Source organism: Genypterus blacodes, unplaced genomic scaffold (assembly GCF_046128005.1).
Source record: "Genypterus blacodes isolate CSIRO-AG114 ecotype Tasmania unplaced genomic scaffold, CSIRO-AGI_Gbla_v1 ptg000046l_1, whole genome shotgun sequence".
NCBI classification, from domain to species: domain Eukaryota; kingdom Metazoa; phylum Chordata; class Actinopteri; order Ophidiiformes; family Ophidiidae; genus Genypterus; species Genypterus blacodes.
In genome coordinates this window covers 1-7,994 of record NW_027466859.1, presented here as the reverse complement: position 1 = coordinate 7,994, position 7,994 = coordinate 1, and positions in this window count along the sequence as shown.

Genomic DNA, 7,994 nt, shown 5'->3' with positions numbered 1-7,994 from the left:
TCCTTTTAAAAAGTTTACAAGAGCTTTATTCACAGATGTCTGGAAGAATGAATGGAAGAGTTTGTACATAGTTCCTGTACATAAATTGATTCCTCATACGGGGAGAGGGTTTGGTGGTGTTATTTGGGGGGTGGGGGGGCAGGAGAGGGGGGGAGGGGGGGTGAATTTAGACCATTAGACTCTACTTTTCTGAATCGGATTCTATTTTTCATTTTATAAAAGCCTTTTTCTCTCAGTCGTGTTGTTTTTGGACAGACGGACAGAAAGCTTCTTAACCAAGCCAACTGCAGGAAACTTGATCTTTGTACCAATTTACAGAATGATGTCTTTGGTTACCTGTACATAATTTTAAGATGAATAAAAGTTGCTACTTTCAATACTCCCTGCTCGCTTTTATTTTTTTTATTTGGTTTTGGTCAGTGGTCTAAATTAATCTTCTGCTTATTGCAAAACTGCGATATTGACCAAAAAAATGCATATTGTTGTGACAAAAGAGTAAACAGTATTTTATCAATTTATTTCCTCCATAAATTATTGGATATGTTCAAGACAAATAATTCATTTTCAAATTAAAAACATTATACAAACATGAACGGAGATATGCTCGTGCGTAATTTTTCTTTTTTATACAGCTGGACAACATAAAAAATAAATTTAAAAAAATTTAAAAACGGTATTTTAGTAGAAAGTCAATGATGAAGTCTTTTTGAAGTCACTTGGTCCCACTCGTCCTCTCCCACATGTTCCCATTGCAACTTCTCCCGTCGTGTCTCTGCTCTTCCTCGGCGCCTCCGCTGCTCTTCCCACTGTCAAAGTCCCCGTCGGGGCCCATTAGGCGACCTGGAGCTGCAGCTGTGGCCCCCCGGGGCCGCGGTGTGCTGGGGGCTTCTTCCTCAAGCAGCTCGCTCAGGGTGGCGATGTAAATCTGCGCCATCTGGAGAGTCTCAGATTTGGAGAGCTTCTTGTCGCTCTCCAGGTTGGGAATGACGCTCCGGAGCCTATCGAAGGCCACGTTCAAGCCGAGCATCCGCCTCCTCTCGCGCGCGTTTGCCGCGAGACGCCGCCGTCTCTGTGCCCGCTCTAGCGTGCATTTGTCTGGCTGGAGGTAGTGCAGCGCGCCGCCTCCGACAGGGTTCAACCGGAGTTCCACCACGGCGCACGGAGGTTCCCGGTGGTCGCAGGTGCCTCGGTCCTCCGTCAAGCTCCGGCGCAGCAGAGCCTGAATGTCCGCATGGAGAGCCGCAGGTCCCGCTGGGCCCACCACGCCTCCCTCCGCTTCCGCCGAGATGAACGGCGCAAAGAGGCTCTTACGCGGCGGCATCGCTCTTCTTCCTAAACTTCAGCAACTTCGACAAGGTGAAGACACAACTTTAAGTTTTAGTAAAGTTTGGGGGGTGAATTTAAGGAGAGGGGATCATTGGGGACGCGCCGTGCGTGCTTCCGTGGGCGTGGAGAAGGTCGTGTGCTGCTTAATGAACAGAGCCAAAGTCCCGCAGGAGGTCCATTAACGGAGTTCATCAAAAGAGGATTAGAAGCGTTTGAGTGAACCACTGTGGTCCGATACACGGAGCCGGCCAAGCAGAAGAGCAGCCCGGCCACGAGAGAGAGGAGGAGAGGGAGGGATGGAGGGAGAGATGGATGAGTGAAAACAGAGAAGGCGACCACAAATAAAGGCAGAACTTCACTTTAAATTTCATCTTTGTTAAACTTTTTCCCAACTGACAGAAATAAACACAAATACATGAATTATGAGTGAAATTACTGGAAGAATTTGAGATTAAAGTTAAGATTAGTCAAATGAAAATAATGACAAAGTTTATAACTGAGAAACGTCCATCTTAGAAATGTTTTGATTCCTTATTATAGCTATGAAACACAATGACGTCATGTACTGGATCTAATCTTGGTGATGAGAGATGTTCAAAGTTTTAATGTACATCTTTATTGATGCAGGTCCCCATAATTACACTGCCACTGAGGCTTGGCTGTTTTTTAAATTACTTTTCCAATCTAATCCATTTTCTACAGCAGCTTAATTTTCTACGTCTAATTTTTTTAAATGAGTTCTGAATCACTATCAACTTTTCTACTTATTGAATCTCTCTTTAAGACCACACTTTGAGCTTTACTTATTATTGTGATTTCTTTTCCATTAACCTCTGTCCCATTCTATTCTTCTTCTTTCTTTTTCTTAAAGAGAAAACAACTTATTGATCCTATAATCCTGTAATTTGTTATTTTTGTTATTTTGGTAGCTAAAGTTATGAGTTTGCAACCAATAATTCTGAATCTTGCTCCTATAATTCCTTCATGCGCTTAATTCTAACATATCTTCTTCAGGTATGATGGATTTCTTGTGACGTGTGTGTGATTTCCTTTTGAAAGTCATCACAGTCCGACTGTAATTCTTGTGTGTTCGTGTAATAAAAGCACAATGGCTCCCTGAGGAAAAGCCTGACGCTGACTGACAGTATCTGGCAGATCACGTCTCCTCTTTTTGGACTCTGATGGGATTTGGTTGGGTGTACTAACTAAAGCGGTGGGTCGTCCTCTCCACCTCATCGCGGCCTCCGTGTGCCAGCTCTCTGCTGGGCCTGGGCCTTTACAAAAGCCTCAGCATGGAGGCAGAGCTGGCACAGAGACGGCTGCCTGAGGTACAGACGCATAATAGACCCCATATTGTCAAGGAGGACCCTCGCTGTCTCTGGCTGGAGGTCAGTTTGAACTTTTTTTGTCTAAACTGGAGCACGTAGAGAAGTTTTTTTGGCTTGGTGGTTCTAATGACAGCTTTTGGCACACTCCGCTTTATTACAGCTAATGAAACGGCTCATTGCAGCCAGCGGACAGACACGGGCCAGAGATCAAACCTATCACGCCGCCCTATCCCACTTCATGCAACACGCCCCCTCACCAGCCCCGCCTCCCTGCCTCCCCGCCCCATCACCATCACTGCCCCGGGTGCACAAGGAGAGTGTGGAGCACAGATCAAACCCTCATGCTTCTTAGCCTCTGACTTAAAAAAAAAAATGTGTTGTATGTGACTTAATATGATAAACAATTCAATAAAAAACTCTCTTCTTCATAAACGTTTTTGCAACCTCTCCCAAACCTACAGGATGCTGTGTTGGACACCCCAGTTATACAATTTGGGAGGAGCAACACCTTCAGAGTGTCAAATCCCATATGTGGAGTGTCAATTAGTGGGACTGAGAAATCCATACTGTAAGACAAACACAAAAGTTGCAAAACATGTTGCCTGAAAAAGTGCAATTTGTCTGAGTAATGCTGAAAGTTGTCCAGCATTGTGTTATTGTCCTTTGTTTACATTATCTTACTGTTGCAAAAGCTCAAAACTCCACACCGGTGGTTTGGTGATGGTAAAATAAAGCACTTTGGTTGTAAGAACTAACATTGCAGGTTCAGCTTCTATGTTACTGGTGGAACAGAGAGAGAGAGAGAGTCTGTTTTATGTCCCGTAACATTACAGTCCCAAGTTCCATCTTGTTTTTGACCCCAACTGACCTTCTTCACAGATCCTCCACTGCCAGGAGTCATGTGTTGCGCAGAGCCCCACAGCGTTAGGAGGGAGGCTGCTGCAGCCCTGTCCACTGTCCAACAATCCACCCAGAGAGAGGAGGAGGACGTCTCTGTGTCTTTTCCAAGTGTTCCTCAGGGGTACAATGGGCACAAAGCTGTGCTGGTGTCTGGCTGAGCTCCAGAGACGTGTGTGCAGAGAGTCCTGCTCCTTTTGGGTAAAAGTTATTTTACCCCCAAATTCTGATTCTGATTCTGAAATTGACCTTTGTACTCTATTTTATTTCCCTTCTCTTTGTTGCTGTAGAGTTTCTGCTTGGTTGTGTTTGGAGCACACGCTTGCTCAACTCAGCTTGCAGGCTCAGATGACATTTGTTGGCAGGTTTCGCTTTATTAAACCTTATCAAATGGCTCATTGCTGCCAGACACGAGCCACAGATCAAACCTGCCTGACCACTCAAACGTTTAACACTTATACACAACATGACAAGGTCTGGATTTAAAAGATGATTCCCACCAATGACTTACAAAGTATTAAGAACTAAAATAATGTCTAAATGTCTACAGAACACATGAAATCTAACTTCTGGGTGTTTCAGGGCATCAATTCTGTGTTAAAATGGCTTTTAACGTATTTTTCTTTTCTCTTTGTGACTAAATCCTCTGTGTTTTCCATTATCCATACGTTTGGTTGATTTGCCTTCAAATATAATAATTTTATATTGCATCTGTCCTCTGTCGTCCCTAAATCAAAGTGGCAAAAAGTCTTTGATGTTGCGATTCAGCTGGCTGCAGACACACACACACACACACACACACACACACACACACACAGAAAACACTTCCTCCCTCATTGTGTCTCTCTCACTCACACACTCATTTGTTTTGCTTTGCATCACAGGACCCCGCTGCCCTCTCTGTCTGCAATGCTCCCTCCTGGTTCAATTACCAATCATTGATTAGGCCAGCTGTGTGTGTGTGTGCGTGTGTTCATGTGGCCGTGAGGCGTTTAATCAGGCGTGTTGCCTCGCTAATGAAAGATCGGCCTTCTCTATCTGCCCCATTGGGCCTCTGCCTGTCCTGAGCATGTGTGTATGATTGATGTTGCTCGTTGTTTCTGGTGTATTTGTCCACGGTGCTGTGGTGCGTTCACTGTCCCTCCTGTGCAGCTGTAGCTAACGTAAGTGATTTTATTTACCCTGAAGTAAAGTCCTGAACTAAGGGTGTGGGGGTCTGGTACTTTGGACTCTCCACTACATTTTTCTGACAGCTGTTACATACTGTGTGTGTGTTAAAGTCGAATCTCTCCAAACTTCAAATCTCTCCAGTGTCACTGACAGGCAAGTTGATTATTGAAAATTGAGGGAAACATTGGATGTAATGGTTTCCTCAAGGCTCAAAACTTATCAATCAACCCTGCAATCAGAATCAGAATCAGAAGAGCTTTATTGCCAAGTAGGTTTTCACTTACAAGGAATTTGTTCTGGTAGTTCGTGCAATCAACTTTTAAGAGCAATAAACAAAAAAGAGTAAATCTAAAATGAAAACATACACCGTTATTAACAGATGTCACTGAATGGGTTGTGCAATCAACATATAAGAGCAACAGTAAACCTATATGTTGTTTTCGCCCCCCACCACCCCTTTGCTTCTCTGCGCTCTGGACTCTTTCTCTCTCTGTCTCCTCGGCTGTCTGCTGCTCTGGTAGATTATCTATTCAGGCTTGTTTTCCCCCACCTTGATAAATTGATCTCTGACCCTTACCTGTTCCCGCTTCTGAGGCCTCCTACTCACCATCCATGTTAATTATGGATGCACTAGGCAGGAGGAAAAGGAGATGTCAGAAACGTCAGATCGTGTTATGAAGAGGGAGGAACAAGAACAAGGGAGAGGAAGAGGAAGAGAGAAACAGATTATTATGAATTATGACAACTTTCCTCCAATTTTAGGAGCAGCAGTTGGTAGCAGTTGGACACCAGTGAAGCTTTTGCTGGATTAAAAGAATAATAAGAGCATTTGTAACTAAGAGAATAATAACAAGAGAATAATAACAAAGGAGGCTGAGGAGAAAGGGAGGATTTGTGAAATGTTTTTTCTGCTGTTCTTCTTCTATTTACCTCTGCCTCCATCTTTGACCTCCTCTGCCTCTGTAACATTTCTTTCTTATGTTATTGTCTCTTATCATGTCATATTGTATCAGATCCTCATTTTAGTTATCATATAGGATCATATTACATTGTATCTTATTGCATTTTTCATCTTTGTCTCTGTATTTCTTTGTAGGACGGATTGATAAAAAGATGATGTCATTGACTTTAATGTTCACTCACTAAGTCTATGTATACTGTATATAGGACCTTCAGGGTGCCCTCTCACATCAGTTGGTAGCTGGTGCGATGTTGCCCTATTACCTGAAGTAGCAGAGAGAATGTTGCGTAGAAGTACATCACATCACTACGGTCATTATACCCTCACACAGTTCTATTTGGGAATCGATAAAATGCATTTAGCTTTGTTGTTCTGTGCATAGCTTTAATCTCTGCACTGTTCATGAAACAGCACGAGGATTCTGAAAGAGTTCATCCAAACATTTCAAAGTAAACTGCAGTGGTTGGCGCTGTTTGTTCACATGTAGAAGACCCCGATCCAAAACTTGAGTTGACCCAAATCCCTTCTCTGTGAAGTTTCCAAAGTAGTTAGTGTGGGTCAGATGCAGAGGAAGGATCCCACAGAGAGACTGAAAGACTCTGTGAGTTGTACAAGTGCAGCAGCACTAATGTACTTGCTGGCTAGACTATGATTGTGGCTCTGAATTACTCGGCTGCGTTGATCCCTCAGACTTTCACTCCTCCACAAAATCAGAAAAAAAAGTCTGAAGCCAAAATGTACTATCCTGGATTATAAAGGACCCACACAGATGCTGACTGGATCTATCTTTCCTTCAGCTGATGTGTGAGCCTGTTTTTACAGTGTATCTTTAATCAACAAAAATGACTTAAGAGGGTTAAATCACCAAAAGAGGAAAGCCTTCCTTCTCTGTAGCTAAAAAGATATCCCTATGTTTTTATTCAGTGTGTGTGTGTGTGTGTGTGTGTGTGTGTGTGTGTGTGTGTGTGTGTGTGTGTGTGTGTGTGTGTGTGCGTGTGCGTGTGCGTGTGTGTGTGTGTGTGGAGCTTGACGGATTCCCCTGAGTAAGCACAGGAACATTTATTCTCTTTAATGTAAGCGAGCGCGTGTGTGTGCGTGTCCCCGTGGATGGCAATGCTGCATTCAGGGCCTACGTGGTGTTTGAGCTCAGGAAATGAGTTCCTGTTCAGCATGTGTCCCCACTTTCATTCCACACAGATTCATGTACGGCTTGCTGGGAATGTCTCCATCCTCAAACGGATATTAATAAAGATATCACATTTAGAATTCAGTTGTATCATTGGTTTGTGCTCGTCTGTCATGGTTCTCTGTCAGTGTGGTTGCTTTTGCTGCTTTTGCACACATTAAGATGATATTTGCCATTTGTCCTATTGCTTTAAATGAGCTGGAAGTGAGTCATCCCTCAGTTCAGTGGGCTTCCCCTTGTGGCTGTTCATTATAGTGAATTTTATTTTATTCACTGCATAGATTTTGTAAGGCACCAAGCACAGAAGACATGAATTTCACACAATGAGAGAACAAACATCAGGAATAATGAGGGTAGAAATACAACTCGATATTGATATTTAATTAATTAATATGACCAAATCATGTTTTCAGAGTGAGAACAGTAGTATTATTGTTTTTTTCACACATTTTTCATTTTGAATAATAACTTCTGGCAGAAAATCATTGGAATTAAGTTTGAATACAACAACACAGAACCAGCTGGAATTCCTTTGAACCTTGTTGAACATTTAGTGGAAGTTAATAAAGGAGCTCAAAGTCAGGGTACACATAATAATAACAGTAATAATCCATAAAACCATGAAATGTACAATTGTTTGTGTCTCAGTAGCACAGTTTTGCCTCACTGGTTTTGATACTCAACATTTATCCCAATATTTCCCTGCCATGAATAGTAATTATTCTTTTTCAGTAGAGGGCGCTGTTATTCTCTCTCTCTCTCTCTCTCTCTCTCTCTCTCTCTCTGTGCCTTAAGTGAATCCATACCTTCACCCTATAGGCTTAATTGATCAAACATTGCTATCATTGCACTTCTATCTGAATGGATGAGGTTGTGTGTATAGCTTGAAATTGACATCCAGTGCTTTGTATGTTTCACTCCTCACTATCTCTCTGTGTGTGTCTGTGTGTACGTGCGCATACTTGCTGTTCACCTATTAAGGGATTTCCAGAGGTCATGCAATTACATTCTCTCTTTTTCTTCCGTCACTCACTGTCCTCTGCTGCCAGCCTCTCTCCACAGTGCAGTTTGGCTGAAACACTCCAACCAAAGCTCCAATACTGCCAGAGTTTGGGGTTCAATTCCC